General features: G+C 43.0%; 12 non-coding genes across 12 annotated transcripts; 2 read left to right on the top strand and 10 right to left on the bottom strand.

Moving 5' to 3' along the window:
• Positions 1 to 1,098: 1,098 nt before the first annotated feature.
• On the bottom strand, positions 1,099 to 1,171 carry trnak-uuu (transfer RNA lysine (anticodon UUU)). Its single transcript has one exon. It is a non-coding gene; the product is annotated as a tRNA-Lys (tRNA).
• Positions 1,172 to 1,675: 504 nt separating this feature from the next.
• trnah-gug (transfer RNA histidin (anticodon GUG)) lies at positions 1,676 to 1,747 on the bottom strand. Its single transcript has one exon. It is a non-coding gene; the product is annotated as a tRNA-His (tRNA).
• A 198-nt stretch (positions 1,748 to 1,945) lies between these two features.
• Positions 1,946 to 2,027, bottom strand: trnas-aga (transfer RNA serine (anticodon AGA)). Its single transcript has one exon. It is a non-coding gene; the product is annotated as a tRNA-Ser (tRNA).
• Positions 2,028 to 3,715: 1,688 nt separating this feature from the next.
• On the bottom strand, positions 3,716 to 3,788 carry trnak-uuu (transfer RNA lysine (anticodon UUU)). Its single transcript has one exon. It is a non-coding gene; the product is annotated as a tRNA-Lys (tRNA).
• Positions 3,789 to 12,896: 9,108 nt separating this feature from the next.
• On the bottom strand, positions 12,897 to 12,969 carry trnar-acg (transfer RNA arginine (anticodon ACG)). Its single transcript has one exon. It is a non-coding gene; the product is annotated as a tRNA-Arg (tRNA).
• A 311-nt stretch (positions 12,970 to 13,280) lies between these two features.
• Positions 13,281 to 13,352, top strand: trnae-cuc (transfer RNA glutamic acid (anticodon CUC)). Its single transcript has one exon. It is a non-coding gene; the product is annotated as a tRNA-Glu (tRNA).
• Positions 13,353 to 13,417: 65 nt separating this feature from the next.
• Positions 13,418 to 13,504, bottom strand: trnay-gua (transfer RNA tyrosine (anticodon GUA)). Its single transcript is given in 2 exon segments — positions 13,418 to 13,453; positions 13,468 to 13,504. It is a non-coding gene; the product is annotated as a tRNA-Tyr (tRNA).
• An 88-nt stretch (positions 13,505 to 13,592) lies between these two features.
• Positions 13,593 to 13,665, bottom strand: trnae-uuc (transfer RNA glutamic acid (anticodon UUC)). Its single transcript has one exon. It is a non-coding gene; the product is annotated as a tRNA-Glu (tRNA).
• A 2,095-nt stretch (positions 13,666 to 15,760) lies between these two features.
• trnar-acg (transfer RNA arginine (anticodon ACG)) lies at positions 15,761 to 15,833 on the bottom strand. The gene has a single exon. It is a non-coding gene; the product is annotated as a tRNA-Arg (tRNA).
• Positions 15,834 to 16,144: 311 nt separating this feature from the next.
• Positions 16,145 to 16,216, top strand: trnae-cuc (transfer RNA glutamic acid (anticodon CUC)). Its single transcript has one exon. It is a non-coding gene; the product is annotated as a tRNA-Glu (tRNA).
• A 65-nt stretch (positions 16,217 to 16,281) lies between these two features.
• Positions 16,282 to 16,368, bottom strand: trnay-gua (transfer RNA tyrosine (anticodon GUA)). The gene is given in 2 exon segments: positions 16,282 to 16,317; positions 16,332 to 16,368. It is a non-coding gene; the product is annotated as a tRNA-Tyr (tRNA).
• Positions 16,369 to 16,457: 89 nt separating this feature from the next.
• trnae-uuc (transfer RNA glutamic acid (anticodon UUC)) lies at positions 16,458 to 16,529 on the bottom strand. Its single transcript has one exon. It is a non-coding gene; the product is annotated as a tRNA-Glu (tRNA).
• Between the last annotated feature and the right edge of the window lie 401 nt (positions 16,530 to 16,930).

Genomic DNA, 16,930 nt, shown 5'->3' with positions numbered 1-16,930 from the left:
CATTCAGGCAGTTATATCCTTACTACACAAAGTCTATCTTGAATAAAAAGTAGAATCACCTTAAAAGAATTAACCGTAAAAACAGCAAGATCCCTTAAGACATTTTAGATAGTATTAACTCTTAGAAATAACAACGGAGACAGCTGCTTCCGGTCCTCAGCCCTCCACTCAAGGCCTCCGTGACCTCTGACTTAGTTTGGTGGCTCCTGAAAAAGTTATAAAGAGACAGGCAAACGCACTGAACGTTCTTATATTAAGCAATGTGTTAACTTACTCATTAGTTAAAATCAATTCAAAGTTAATTACTCATTCAGATAATCAAATAATTATATAATAATAATGAGAAACAAGATGATGAGGAAAGGATAAACGTTGATTCATGCTGAGATGGATAGGAAGGTAGAAATCCGAATCCTCCACGCTCTACAAAAGTTGGCTTACACGCCCAAACAGGGACTTGAACCCAGGAACGTCAGATGAAAAGTCTGACGCTCTACCGTCTGAGTTATCCGGGATCACTGGGGGATTAGCTTAGATTTAAGCACTTGTGACGTGTCACAGTAGCAGCGTGCACTGAAAAGTGGGCTGTACAAAACAGGTGGCAAGAGGGGGGCGTGATGCCAATGTCACCGTAAGGAATCCTGCCGTGACCCTGATTCGAAGCGGGGTTGCTGCGGCTACAATGCAGAGTACTGACCACAATCCGATCACGGCGAGTTACCGGACAGCCGTCGTGGTCCCTGTGCGACATGTTCCTCCCTCTGATTTGCCCCTTTCGGTTCAGTGAGCGCACGCTGTTGTTTTTCTCCTCCTACCAGCACGACGCTTTTCCCAAGTAACGCTGGAGTTGCAAACATTTGATGACTGTTGCAAGTTTAAAAAGGAAGAGGACGAGCACGTGGTCTGCAGGACTCGAACCAGCGCGAGAAGACCCCAACTGATTTCTAATGCATCATCTTAACCACTCGGCCGCAACTACAAGACTGCCTGTGCTTTCCATGTCCTCATGCCTAGTACACGTGTTGTGCATCCAGATGAAACTTTCAGCAAGCGATAGCTCACTGGCAAAAACTGTGGCTCCACAAGAAGAGCCTTACACGCCCAAGCAGGGACTCGAACCCTGGACCCTCAGATTAAAAGTCTGATGCTCTACCGACTGAGCTACCCGGGCTCCATGGCTGTGCCTCGCAAGTAGGCAAGGTTTAGGGTTGTGGTCGGCGCAGACCTTTACGGTACACAAAAGTTTACCGTGAGGTGGGGTTTGGACTTGTGGTTGGTGTAGATGTTGCTAAAACACAACAGGTTACTGTGAGGTTGGGTTTATGGTTGTTGTAGGTGTAGACGTCAGTAAAACACAGTAGTTTGGACTAAACGTCATATAGGAGACAAAAAGATCAATGACAACTGCAGAAGGTCTTTCTGTTGTTGTGGCAATAAATGGAGACTTAACCATTGAAACGATTCCTTCCATGCCTTAGAAGCGTGACTTGATCAATGCTTACCTACACAGCATGCTGGCATCAAAGGACCCGCTGCTCATATCGAATCCCTAGTCTTCCACACTTTAGGAAACGTAAACATTCAGGACGTGCCATTAGCACAGCCTGCACTAAAAGGAGGCTGGAGATTACGGATGGCATCACAGAGTGTAACGTCAATGCCACCTTGAAAAGCATGCCGTGACCCGGATTCGAACCGGGGTTGCTGCGGCCACAACGCAGAGTACTAACCACTATACGATCACGGCGAGCTACGGGACAGCCGCTGGAGCTTCGCTCTCTGTCATACGTCTTTGAAAATGGAGGGCCCCCAGGGTAGTCAGTTTGCACACGCTGCGGTTTTATTTTTGTTGCTTTTGCCTACCAGCACATCCCTTTTCCCCAGAAACACTGGGGTTGCAAACAATCAAGGAAAGTCGCAAACTAAATCCTGCGCGCAGCCTGGACGTAGTCGGCAGGATTCGAACCTGCGCAGGGAGACCCCAATGGATTTCTAGTCCATCGCCTTAACCACTCGGCCACGACTACGAAGCTTGACCGTTCCATTGTGCTCTTGCCTGGCGCATTGGTTGTGCTGCCCGATGACATGTAGAGCAAGCAAGAGCTCACCAGCAATAGATGTCGCTTGTAGGGATGGTATGCAGTTTAACCCAAAGAATGACCAGTCTGTCAGACGAAGAAGAGCCGGAGTCAGAGATTTATATAAATAAATAAAGGTTACTGAAGATAGTTTGCAGTTACATCAGCAGAAGCCAGCTTCAACACTCGCCATGACTTCCTAGGCCGCTCTGCTTACAATCACAAATCAATAACAATTTTACTCTCACATAAGGTCATTAACTGCGTCACGCATATAGGTGTTCTGACCTGATTGGATAAAACACAGATAGACTAGGAAAATGTCCACGTGGGGTGCGTGCGTACAATTCTGAACAGTATCTCAAGCATAAACGTCAGACATCCACTAGACTGTTCAGAGCTGACTCCAGACCTATGAAACGGATCCACAATCAAATAGAACACACACACTTAAAGAATAATCTGTTTCTTATCCGAGGCTGAGTGTAGTCTCAGCCGTCTTTATCAAAACTGGTTAAAAACTGGTATAATCTACATTCAGGCAGTTATATCCTTACTACACAAAGTCTATCTTGAATAAAAAGCAAAATCACCTTAAAAGAATTAACCGTAAAAACAGCAAGATCCCTTCAGACATTTTAGATAGTATTAACTCTTAGAAATAACAACGGAGACAGTTGCTTCCGGTCCTCAGCCCTCAGCTCCACTCAAGGCCTCCGTGACCTCTGACTTAGTTTGGTGGCTCCTGAAAAAGTTATAAAGAGACAGGCAAACGCACTGAACGTTCTTATATTAAGCAATGTGTTAACTTATTCATTAGTTAAAATCAATTCAAAGTTAATTACTCATTCAGATAATCAAATAATTATATAAAAATAATGAGAAACAATATGATGAGGAAAGGATAAACGTTGATTCATGCTGAGATGGATAGGAAGGTAGAAATCCGAATCCTCCACGCTCTACAAAAGTTGGCTTACACGCCCAAACAGGGACTTGAACCCAGGAACGTCAGATAAAAAGTCTGACGCTCTACCGTCTGAGTTATCCGGGATCACTGGGGGATTAGCTTAGATTTAAGCACTTGTGACGTGTCACAGTAGCAGCGTGCACTGAAAAGTGGGCTGTACAAAACAGGTGGCAAGAGAGGGGCGTGATGCCAATGTCACCGTAAGGAATCCTGCCATGACCCTGATTCGAAGCGGGGTTGCTGCGGCTACAATGCAGAGTACTGACCACAATCCGATCACGGCGAGTTACCAGACAGCCGTCGTGGCCCCTGTGCGACGTGTTCCTCCCTCTGATTTGCCCCTTTCGGTTCAGTGAGCGCACGCTGTTGTTTTTCTCCTCCTACCAGCACGACGCTTTTCCCAAGTAACGCTGGAGTTGCAAACATTTGATGACTGTTGCAAGTTTAAAAAGGAAGAGGACGAGCACGTGGTCTGCAGGACTCAAACCAGCGCAAGAAGACCCCAACAGATTTCTAATGCATCATCTTAACCACTCGGCCGCAACTACAAGACTGCCTGTGCTCTCCATGTCCTCATGCCTAGTACACGTGTTGTGCATCCAGATGAAACTTTAAGCAAGCGATAGCTCACTGGCAAAAACTGTGGCTCCACAAGAAGAGCCTTACACGCCCAAGCAGGGACTTGAACCCTGGACCCTCAGATTAAAAGTCTGATGCTCTACCGACTGAGCTACCCGGGCTCCATGGCTGTGCATCGCAAGTAGGCAAGGTTTAGGGTTACCGTGAGGTGGGGTTTGGACTTGTGGTTGGTTTAGATGTTGCTAAAACACAACAGGTTACTGTGAGGTTGGTTTTATGGTTGCTGTAGGTGTACGAAGCACGAAGAGGGTGCAAGTAAGTTACCTTCCACGTAAACACCGGCAAGACGGCAAGATGGCGGCGCGTTCAGTTCGCGAAGCCCAGCGTCTCTCCAGTTTCTGCAATTTTGCGGTATTGTTCCTGCTCATTTCGGGTCTGTTCGTACAGAACAGCGGTGCCTTTACATCGTACACCCGACAGGACATCTTGGATATTGGTCTGTGCACTCCGGACAGTTTTATTAACAATCTTCGACTCATCCCTGAGATCGCCAGAACACCCGGGCCTCACAGCCCTACACGGCCGGGCGGAAGTGCTCGAAGGCGGCGCAGAGAACGTAAACAAAGACGGGGGAAGCGTGGCGGGCTAAGAGCTAAGCTAAAGCTAACACCACACCGGCTCTCTTTACCCAGCATCTTTCTCGCCAATGTACGGTCACTGGTGAACAAAATGGATGAGATTCGACTGCGCATCAACCACAGCAAAAGATTATGGAACTGTAATGTCATGATTTTCACAGAAACATGGCTAAACAGCGGGATACCAGACAACGCTATAGCGCTAACGGAGCATCAAACATTCCGAGCAGACAGAACGGCGGATGACTCCGGTAAGACCAGAGGCGGAGGATTATGCATTTATATTAACAAAGCTTGGTGCACAAACTCTGTCGTCGTTGGGAGACATTGCTCTGTTAACCTGGAATTTCTAATGGTTAAATGTAGACCGTTTTATCTGCCACGGGAGTTCACCTCCACCATAATAACTGCTGCTTATATCCCTCCCGACGCTGATGCCAAGCTTGCTATGAATGAACTTCATGCAGCCATCAGCAAACAACAGACTGCTCACCCGGAGGCTGCTTTTATTGTTGCGGGGGATTTTAATCACTCAAACTTAAAGACAGTGCTCCCCAAATTCCAACAGAACATTTTCTGCCACACAAGGGGAAACAAAACTTTAGACCAAGTTTATACAAGCATGGCTGAAGCATATGCTGTGACCCCCCTCCCCCACTTGGGTCAATCAGATCACCTTTGTTTGTTTCTCACCCCCAAATACTCACCCATCGTCAACCGTGTGAAGCCATCAGTAAAGACCATCAAAGTGTGGCCAGCGGGGGTGGACTCCACACTCCAGGACAGGTTTGAACACACAGACTGGAGTATGTTTGCTTCCCAGGCCACATGTGGCTCTCACACAGACATTGACAGTTACACTTCCTCTGTTCTGGAATATATCAACACCACCATAGACAGTGTTACAACCCAGAAACAGATCACCACATACCCAAATCAAAAGCCATGGATGAACAAGGAGGTGCGCCTCCTGCTGAAGGCACGCAACACTGCATTCAGATCAGGGGATGCACAGGCCTACAGCACTTCCAGGGCTAATCTGAAGAGGGGCATCAAAAAGGCCAAGCACTGCTACAAGCTAAAGCTAGAGGAGCACTTTTCCAACTCTGATCCTCGGCGCATGTGGCAGGGCATCCAGGCCATCAGCAACTACAAACCCAGCCAGTCCACCCCCACAGCCACAAATGTCTCCTTCCTGAACGAGCTAAATGACTTTTATGCCCGCTTTGAAAGAGACAATACAGAACCCTACACCAGGAACACTACCTCAACCGACCACTCAACTATCACACTCACCTCCTCAGAAGTCTACACCGCACTGAGTCGGATCAATGTGCGTAAGGCTGCTGGACCAGACGGTATCCCTGGGCGCGTCCTCAAAGCATGTGCAGAACAGCTCACTGGGGTGTTCACAGACATTTTCAACCTGTCACTTAACCTAGCAACTGTGCCAACATGCTTTAAAACCACCTCTATTGTGCCAGTGCCCAAACACTCCAGCCCAACATGCCTGAATGACTACCGCCCTGTAGCACTCACACCCATCATCATGAAGTGCTTCGAGCGGTTGGTCCTGGCACATCTGAAAGACTCTCTGCCATCCACACTGGACCCACATCAGTTTGCCTACCGTGGCAACAGGAGCACAGAAGATGCCGTCTCCATAGCACTGCACTCTGTACTCACACACCTGGACAATAAAAACACTTATGCACGAATGCTGTTTGTTGACTTCAGCTCAGCATTCAACACTGTCATACCCTCTAAGTTACTGATCAAACTCAGAGACCTGGATATCGACACGTCTCTCTGCAACTGGGTTATGGACTTTCTGACTAACAGACCTCAGAATGTTAGATCAGGCCACATCTGCTCCACCACCATCACACTCAACACTGGTGTACCACAGGGCTGCGTGCTGAGCCCCTTCCTCTACTCCCTTTTTACCATCGACTGTAGGCCTGTGAACAGATCCAACACCATCATCAAATTTGCAGATGACACCACAGTGATTGGTCTAATCAGCAATAATGATGAGACTGCCTACAGGGAGGAGATACAGCATCTGGCCACTTGGTGCACCGACAATAATCTGCTCCTTAACACCAACAAGACCAAGGAGCTCATTGTGGACTTCAGGAAGGGACGAACAGGCTCGCATGATCCCATCCACATTAATGGGATGGCCGTTGAGCCTGTCTCATCCTTCAAGTTCCTGGGGACCCACATCTCTAAGGACCTTTCCTGGACCACCAACACCTCCAGCCTGGTCAAGAAGGCTCACCAGCGCCTATTCTTCTTGAGGCAACTTAAGAAGAACCAGCTTTCATCAGCCGTCCTGGTGAACTTCTACCGCTGCACAATAGAAAGCATCCTGACCAACTGCGTCACAGTCTGGTATGGAAGCTGCTCTGTTGCTGAGCGTAAGGCACTGCAGCGGGTGGTGAAAACTGCCCAACGCATCACAGGGACTACACTGCCAGCCATTGAGGACATCCAGAAGAAACACTGTCTGCGCCGAGCACGCAGTATTCTTAAGGACACCTCTCACCCTGCTCACAGACTGTTCTCTCTCCTGCCTTCCGGCAGGCGCTTCAGGCTCCCCCGGACAAAAACCAGCAGACTGAGGGACAGCTTTTTCCCCAGAGCTGTCTTCCTTTTGAACTCTGCCCCTCACTGACTCTTTTGCCCCTCCAATACACCCCCCACACTCCTCTAACTTATACTCCTCACAATCACTGCACTATTTAACATTTGCACATTTAAAGTTTGCACATATTCATTGCACTGATTCATTTACTTGAACTGTACATACCCACAGCACATGGACATTTGTAATTTGTAATTATGTTTATCTATCTGCCACTCCTGATTATTAATAGCATCATGTACATATATTCATTTATGCAAATCTCTGTTTATAGCTAATACAACCTGTATATAATGTTGATAGTACATCCATCTGTAAATATCACCATAGTTTTTCTATAACTGCACTTTATAACTTATACCTGTATCCTGCACTTGCTGCTATTGCACTGCTGGTTAGACCTAAACTGCATTTCGTTGCCTTGTACTTGTACATGTGTAATGACAATAAAGTTGAATCTAATCTAATCTAATCTAATCTATCTTAAACGAATGACCAGGATGGAATTAATTTTTTTTATTATTTGTATATGTATGTTTCTGCAATTATGTTCGGTAAGATGACTTTCAATTTTACCATGACATGCTTCGAAGCATGAAGATTGTGTGAGTAAGATAACTCCCACGAAAGCACCAGGCTCTCTTAAATGAACGACGAGAATGGGATTCGAACCCATGGATCCAGAGAACAATGGATTAGCAGTCCATCGCCTCAACCAACTCATCATGCATTTAGCCACTTTTCAGATGGGGGCTGGACTATGGCACGTAAGTATGTATTTGCAGCTATTTTCGGTACAGACGACATAACATTTTGCAGGAACATCCTTCAATTTTACTTGTCCCACCTACCTATGTTCCTATTGCCTAGACAGTGATCTACACCTACGTGCAAATGGCTTTTGCTTGGAAGCCAGCTATGCTCACCACTATACCACCAACGCTTGCAGACGTCTCTTGCCAGAGGAGCTCTTACTCCTCCTAAGGGTCCTCTTACACTGCAGATCCTCGTTAGTATAGTGGACAGTATCTCTGCCTGTCACGCTGAAGCCCAGAGTTCGATTCCTTGACAGGGAGGCCCTTTTTTTTGTCTTTTACTTTTTAGCTGTTGCCTTTCACAATGGTGGCAACGGACTAAGTGATATATACAGCAGCCAAAGGAAATGCAATGGCCGGAAATCGAACCCGGGTCAACTATTTGGAAGGCAGCTATGCTCACCACTATACCACCACTGCTTGCAGATGTCTCGTGCTAGAAGAGCTCAAAAAGAATGCTTTCAACCAAGGCCCTCTTTGTCTTGGTTCTGCACTGAAAAACATGTCCAGCATATGGATCCCAACCATCTCAAGATGCACTAATCTACCCACATGTCATGGCACATCTTCACAAGAGTGGCGCCTGGCCATGTAATGTTACGGCAGCCAAAAGGTATACATTGGCTGGGAATCTACTTAGAAGCCAGCTATGCTCACCACTATATTACCAACGCTTGCGGACATCCTCTCACAGAAGTGTAGAAATTAAAAGCTTTCGACCGAGGAGTTCTTTGTGTGGGCGAAAAAAAAAGTCAAGTGTGGATGCCATCTCTTTCTGACTTTGAGGTTGGATAAAGCGTTCGAAGGTACAACCTCACCAAAAAAAAACAGACGTCAATAATTTCACTCTGCAGTGGTGGAGTTCTCATCTTCTGTCACCCAGTATTCACTGTAATGAGCTCCCCCGGTTTGAATGTCATTGCAAGGGTTGACTGGATGCAGCTCATGAAAGGGCAAGCTGACATTTTGTGGAGTAAAAGCTGGGCTATGTGTATGATTGAATGGGGTGCTTTGTTTGCTGCAAAACATGCTAATAATGTTCTGTGTGCACTGTTCATGTTACTGCTGATGACCAGTCGAAGGCTGATGAAGAAATAAGGAATATTAATGAAGAAAAAGCTGTCCAAGCCCAGTTTTCAACCCTCCTCTTGCCTCCTCGACGTGAATCCGCCTATTTTTAAATAGCTAACTCTTGACAACTGCTCTCGCTTACAGCCGTACCACCCTGGAATGCTAGAGGGCAATAGTGCACTTGCAGCAAAGGAAGTGGTAGGCAGAGAGTGAGAAAGGATCACTCGATTTTTGTGTTGTTTGTTTGTTTTTTCAGAAAAAGTTTGAGTTTTTTTTAGTTTTTCTTTTTTTGATAATTTTGTCCACTTCCCAGCAGCACTTTGCTGTCTGGGAAGTTTGTGTTCTGTTATGAGTGCAAATGTGGAAGGACTCAAACGTAAAGATATGGACATGGATAGAAAACGAAGAGGGCAACTGGATAATGGACTGGAAGTAGGACAACACTTTGGACACGGACAAATGGGCGATAAAAGGATCTATACTAAAGAAGCTACAGTGATTGTTCATATGACAGAAGTGAATGATGCTAGAGCAGAAGACATCATAAAGGCTCTGACTGAGAAGATAGGAAAAGGGAAGGTTCTGGCTGTAAGACCAAGAAAGGAAAAGGAATGTGAAATAACTCTGCCAAGTTAAGAGGACGGCGAGGATTTGGAAGATGGACTCATGATAAAAGGGAAGAATTGTGAAGTAAGACACTTACAAGTAAGAGAGTATATTGTATCTTTTATACATTTGCCGGCTTATATTGAGGATGATGAAATTCTGGATAAACGTAAGTTTTGGGGAGTAACACCTGCATCTGATATCAGAAGGCGAATGTATCCGGGTACAGACATTGCAGATGGTACAGGGTATTTAAGGGTTAAATTCCCGAAGGAGGTGATATCACTCCCAAACAGTGCAAAATTTGATACTGAAGAAGGAACACAATATTTCCGAATTATGCATGACCGTCAAGTGAAAACTTGTCGCTTGTGTATGGGTCCTGGACATGTGTTTAAAGACTGTCCTGATTTTAAATGCTTTCAGTGTGAGGAGCAAGGACATTTCACAAGGGATTGCGATGCAGTGAAATGCCTGGATTGCAGAAAGGTGATGGTAAGATGTGAGTGTTGGATGGAGAAAGAAAATGTTACACAAATCCCAGAGACTGTTAAGGAAGCAAGACAAATGATGGATGAAACAGTGTTGGGAAAGATTGGTGAAGTTGAGAAAGTAATTATTGAGAATACAGAGAGTAATGCGGGAAATCGAGATGAAATGGAAGATAATTCACTGGGAGGAGCAATGGCTGAGTAGGAGGTTAAAAACTTTTTTTAATAGAATATAGTAAATGTATGAAAAAACAAAAAAAAAAAAAGAAATAAGAAAGAAGCTAGATAAAGAGTTAAGAAAAGGGACAGAAGGTAAGGGGAAACGAAGATATTGAAGAAATTGTAAGGTTACAAGAAAAGTAAAAATAATAGAAGAAGAAAAATGCAAAGGTGCAATAATAAGAAGTAAAGCAAAATATGCAGTAGAAGGAGAAAGATCTACACAGTTCTTCTTTAATTTGGAAAGCAATAGGCAAAGAGCTGAATTAATAAAAGAGGTATTAAATAAAGAGGGCAAAGTAGAAACAGAAACTGAGGGGATTTTAAAAACAGTAAAGGATTTTTATAGTGATATGTTTAAAAAACAAGGAACAAATGAAGAAGAGAAAGAATATTTTATAAAACAGATCAAATTAAAGGTAACCGAAGAAGACAAAAAATTTTGTGGTGAAGAAATTCAAAAAGAAGAAATAGAGGTGGTTATTAAGCAATTAATGCCAAGAAAAAGTCCAGGTGTAGATGGCAAAACAAATGAATTTTATAAAGAATTTAAAGATATTTTAGTACCGATTTAAAAGAGATCTATGAAGAGGTTTTTATTAAAGAATTATTGAGTGAAAAGATGAGAATAGGAATGATAAAAATGATATACAAAGGAAAAGGGGACAAAAAAGATCTAAAGAATTTTAGACCAATAACAATGTTAAATACAGATATGAAGAGTTTAGCAAAAGTTTTAGCAAATAGGTTAAAATATTTTTACCCAAGATAATTCAAACGACACAGGCTTATGGGGTGCAAGGAAAAAACATAACAGATGTGGTGAAAAGTATAAGAGATACAATAGACTATATGAAAGAAAAAGAGAAAGGGTTTTTTATTAGGTTTAGATCTAGAGAAAGCTTTTGACAGGGTAGAGCAGGATTTTTTATTTGCAGTTCTTAAAGAGTTTGGATTTGGGGAAAATTTTAGGAAATGGATTTAGATTTTTTCTACAGATATTTGAACATGTATAAAATGTAATGTTTTTTTAACAGAATGTCTTCAACCAACAAGATCAGTAAGGCAGGGATTCCCATTGTCTGCTTTATTAAACACGCTGGTAGCTGAACCACTGGGATTGGCAATAAAATCAGATAGAAGCATTAAAGGGATACAAATAGAATAAAAAAGACAACAGAGAAGCTGTGTATCAATACGCGGATAATACTACATTGTTGGTTGAAGATATTCAGAGTATTAAAGGGGCGATGGAGATTTTAGAGCGATATTGTAAAGCATCAGGAGCTAAGGTTAATGTTTAAAAAAGTATATGCAAGAGGGTGGGAAGCAGTGGTGTAGTCGGGGCTATACGCACGTATACTCAGTATGCCTACTTTTTTCCACTAGCTCTTTGGGTATTACGACTTCTGAGGATCAATAATTGCGTATACCCTCAGTATACTCACTTGTTTTGCTGATTAGACTTCCCTAATTTACGTGTATTCGCATCCATTAACTGTATACCAAGTGCTTTTTTTAACTCTCATCTTAATTTGTTGCAATTGGTGGATTTTTGTTCATATTTTGCGCCATTCCCTGCCCCTGACGACCACAGCAGCTGTGAGAAAATTTTGTGAGTTTTTCAAAGTCTGAATGATGTCTCGCTGAAACGTTCAGGTAAAGTAATAAAATAGCATGGGCGGGTTGGGTGGGTAATAGTACACCACCTTTTTTTTTAGGACTACACCACTGTTGGGAAGAGTAGAAGAAATAACACATCACATACCCTTTAAAGAAGAAAAGCAACAAACAAACATTTTGGGAATTTGGGTGGGGATGGATTATAATAAAGCAGATATTTTAAATTGGGAGGGAGTTTTAAATGGAATTGAGAAAAGACTTAGATTTTGGAAAGCTCGAAATTTGACGTTAAAAGAGAAAGTATTAATCTTAAATGCTTTAATGTTGTCAAAGGTCTGGTAGGTGTTAAGTGTAACTGCATTTCCTGAAGTATACTATAAAATAATTAAGGATGTTGTTTTAAAGTTTGTGTGGGGAAATGGAAGAGCCAAAACTGCTTATAATACTTTGATTGGGGAGGTAAAAGAAGGAGGTCTGGGACATTTAGATAGCTTTTTAAAAATGAAAACATTAAGAATTAAGATTATTCAAAGGTTTTTGGAAGGGAAAATGGATGTGATTTGGAAAAGTGTGTTAGACTATTATTTGAAGAAATGTGGACATTTTGATATGGGATGTAATGTTTTATGGATGAAAATGAAAAAATGGATGACAGCAGGTCTGCCAAGATTTTATGTTGAGGTCTTAGAATCATGGGGGGAATTTTTAGAAAATGTGTTGATTATACCAAAAGGAAGGGCTCAGACTGTAGAACAACCACTTTTTCAGAATCCAAATATTGTAAATGAAGGAAAAATGTTATATTTTAAAGAAAGGTGGGATGGAGGATTAAGACAAGTTAAAGATGAATTATATGAAGTGATAAAAGGATTTGTACCATTACAAGTAATTGTAGATGCTGTGGAGGATGGTTATAAAAGAGTTGTTAAAACAAAATTACAAAGACAATATCATGATTTGAAAAAAGCAATACCAAAAGATTGGATTGAAATAATTTAAAAAATTGAGTTGCGGGATAAGGAAGAATTACCAGAGGTCTATTTTAAGAAAAAAAAAATGGAGAAAAGATCAATATGAGCTTATGTACAGTTAAGAGTTTTTATGTTTTAAAGGCGACTGCAGTGCACTGGCTGACATCAAAGCAAAAATACCAGAGCGAGCCAGCCAGGAGTCGAACCTAGAATCTTCTGATCCGTAGTCAGACGCGTTATCCATTGCGCCACTGGCCCTGTCTGATTATCTTTTCATCTTTATCTTTTTACTTGTGATAAGGACACAGCTCAGTCAACACGGAGTTCATTCAACACGGAGTTCGTTCAACACATGCTGTCCTTCGTTATTATGGCAAGTTGTGGTGTCGATAGGATGCTCTTACAGTGCATGTGACAGTCCCTCCCTAGAAGAACTGTGATCCAGGGTCTGAGACTTTCTCCTCTCCAGGAGGAGGTTACAAGCATTAGATTTATTTTTGTCAGAGCAGCTGCAGCATACTTGCGTGGAGGCCCACAGCTAGACTTGAGGGCGAGCTTCTGCAGGACCTTCCCTGGTGGTCTAGTGGTTAGGATTCGGCGCTCTCACCGCCGCGGCCCGGGTTCGATTCCCGGTCAGGGAACTTCCTTTTGAGCTCTAGCTATCAAGATATATGCGAACTGCACAGGCATGAAAGGGCAAAAGACCTCCTTCGACCCGGAGTCGAACCAGCGACCTAAGGATTGCCAACAACACACCTACAGTCCTCCGCTCTACCAACTGAGCTATCGAAGGCTTATGAGAGTCCCACACAAGCCCACCCCCTTAAAGTTGCTGCAGTCCGACTGCTGGAAAAAAAGGGCAGTGGCAAAAATACTCAAGGCTTCCATTACCGGGAGTCGAACCCGGGCCGCCTGGGTGAAAACCAGGTATCCTGACCGCTAGACCATATGGGAGCTGCCTCTTATGAGGGCAGTCTTGGCAAAAACTTCAGTTCTTTCTAAAACAAAATTACAAAGACAATGTCATGATTTGAAAAAGCAATACCAAAAGATTGGATTGAAATAATTGAAAAAAAAAATGAGTTGCGGGATGAGGAAGAATTACCAGAGGTCTATTTTAAGAAAAAAAATGGAGAAAAGATCAATATGAGCTTATGTACAGTTAAGAGTTTTTATGTTGTTTTTAGATCAAAGGCTTTTATAAGACCTATAGCATTCAACTACTGGAAGGAAAGATATGAGGATTTAAATGAAAAAGAAATATGGGCAAATGTCAGAATGAAATATATGGAACCAATTTTAGAAAATTGTAATTATTTATTGAGACATAATTGCATATTAACAGAAATGAGATTGTGTAAAATGGGAATTGAACAAGATATAACATATAAGGTGTGTATAAAGGAAGGGGAAGGTTTATTACATTTGTTCTTTTATTGTGAAAAGTTGGAGGAATTATGGAAAAATTTAAGAAAATTGCTAAATCGTTAATAGGGGACATATATGTGGATGAACAAAAGAACTGGGAAATTTTTTTTTTATTTGGTCAAAATGAATGTGGTATGTATGCTTTTAATCTATGTATAACAATTGCTAAGTATGTGATTTGGATAAGGAGAAATATGGCTAAACATGATGGGAAGAGAGTGGATATATGGCGTATGTTTAAAAACAGAATGGAGATGGCTGTAAAATTGATATTCAACTATTTTATAGTACAAGAAAAGGAGGATGTATTTATAGAAATAATGGTAAAAGGGAACGTAATGGTTGAATACAAGGACAACATTTTAAGTTGGTTATGGGAAAAATATGAAATCTAATAATGAGTGTTGTAAGTATCATGTGATTTTTGTGTGATGTGATCATTTCTTTGTAAAAATGTAAATATTTGATTTTAATAAAAAAAAAATATATATATATCTCATCTGAACTCGGAAGCAAAGCAGGGTTGGGCCTGGTTGGTACTTGGATGGGAGACCGCCTGGGAATACCAGGTGCTGTAAGCTTTTTAAATTCCTTCATTTGGCAGCTAATACACTTCCCAAAATACAAAAAAACAACAATTCTGAATTCCTCTCTGAACTCTGGAACCAGCCAGGTCAGTGTACCCACTTCCCTGATTCCATTCGGGGGAAAGTGGGTACAGTGACTTGGCTGGTTTAACTTAGCAGGAACTGTTGGTGCCCCAAAGCAGAAACAGAAAAAAAAAAAAAAACAGGTAAACAATTGAGAGGACAAGGGCCTTGTTACTGTCGGTGCTGTGTCAATGCAAGCTGAGCTGCGCTCGGCTCCTGGTGCTGCGCCTATTTTTAAATAGCTAACTCTTGACGGCTGTTCTCGCTTACGGCCATACCACCCTGGCAATGCCTGATCTCATCTGAACTCGGAAGAAAAGCAGGGTTGGGCCTGGTAGGGACGTTTGCATCAAGTAGGCTGGGTTTACGATTGCTAAGCTAGAATCCTCTGATCCATAGTCATAAGCGTTATCCTTTGTGCCACTGGCACTCCGTTCAGCACCTTGTTAGCACATTGTTTGAAACAAGGACAAGGCTCTGTCAACCTGGAGTTCCGTCACCACACATTCTGCTTTGTTTTATAGCAAGACGTTGTGTGGATGGGATACTCTTACAGGATTCCTGACAGTCCCTCCAAAGAGCCCCCGAGATCAAGGGTCGGAGACTCTCTTCTCTCCAAGAGGAGGTTCAAAGCCATAGTTTCTTTTATGCATGTTTTATCAGAGCACTTAGGTATTGCTACAGCTCAGAGACTTACAAGTGGAAGAGATTGCGCTGCAAGTTGGCTGGGTGACTTCTAAGTGGTAGGGACTTTTGCAACAAGTAGGCTGGGTTTACGATTGGTGTAGCTGTAGTAGACGTTAATAAAAATCTAGCAGTTGGGGCAGCCTTTTAAACCAGGTGAGCACCCCACGGGCTCTGTGATTGCGGCCCCTTAAACTCGACTCACTCCAGAGTGGACCTGAACAGCTCCAGTGGGGGGGAAAGGCGACTGCAGTGCACTGGCTGACATCAAAGCAAAAAGACCAGAGCGAGCCAGCCAGGAGTCGAACCTAGAATCTTCTGATCCGTAGTCAGACGCGTTATCCATTGCGCCACTGGCCCTGTCTGCTTATCTTTTCATCTTTATGTTGTTGCTTGTGATAAGGACACAGCTCAGTCAACACGGAGTTCATTCAACACGGAGTTCGTTCAACACATGCTGTCCTTCGTTATTATAGCAAGTTGTGGTGTCGATAGGATGCTCTTACAGTGCATGTGACAGTCCCTCCCTAGAAGAACTGTGATCCAGGGTCTGAGACTTTCTCCTCTCCAGGAGGAGGTTACAAGCATTAGATTTATTTTTGTCAGAGCAGCTGCAGCATACTTGCGTGGAGGCCCACAGCTAGGCTTGAGGGCGAGCTTCTGCAGGACCTTCCCTGGTGGTCTAGTGGTTAGGATTCGGCGCTCTCACCGCCGCGGCCCGGGTTCGATTCCCGGTCAGGGAACTTCCTTTTGAGCTCTTGCTATCAAGATATATGCGAACTGCACAGGCATGAAAGGACAAAAGACCTCCTTCGAGCCGGAGTCGAACCAGCGACCTAAGGATTGCCAACAACACACCTACAGTCCTCCGCTCCACCAACTGAGCTATCGAAGGCTTATGAGAGTCCCACACAAGCCCACCCCCTTAAAGTTGCTGCAGTCCGACTGCTGGAAAAAAAGGGCAGTGGCAAAAATACTCAAGGCTTCCCATACCGGGAGTCAAACCCGGGCCGCCTGGGTGAAAACCAGGAATCCTGACCGCTAGACCATATGGGAGCTGCCACTTACGAGGGCAGTCTTGGCAAAAACTTCAGTTCTTTCTAAAACAAAATTACAAAGACAATATCATGATTTGAAAAAAGCAATACCAAAAGATTGGATTGAAATAATTGAAAAAAAAAATGAGTTGCGGGATAAGGAAGAATTACCAGAGGTCTATTTTAAGAAAAAAAATGGAGAAAAGATCAATATGAGCTTATGTACAGTTAAGAGTTTTTATGTTGTTTTTAGATCAAAGGCTTTTATAAGACATATAGCATTCAACTACTGGAAGGAAAGATATGAGGATTTAAATGAAAAAGAAATATGGGCAAATGTCAGAATGAAATATATGGAACCAATTTTAGAAAATTGTAATTATTTATTGAGACATAATTGCATATTAACAGAAATGAGAT

This window comes from Danio aesculapii, chromosome 4, assembly GCF_903798145.1.
Source record: "Danio aesculapii chromosome 4, fDanAes4.1, whole genome shotgun sequence".
In the NCBI taxonomy this organism is placed as follows: Eukaryota; Metazoa; Chordata; class Actinopteri; order Cypriniformes; family Danionidae; genus Danio; species Danio aesculapii.
This window is presented reverse-complemented; position numbering and strand designations above follow the sequence as displayed.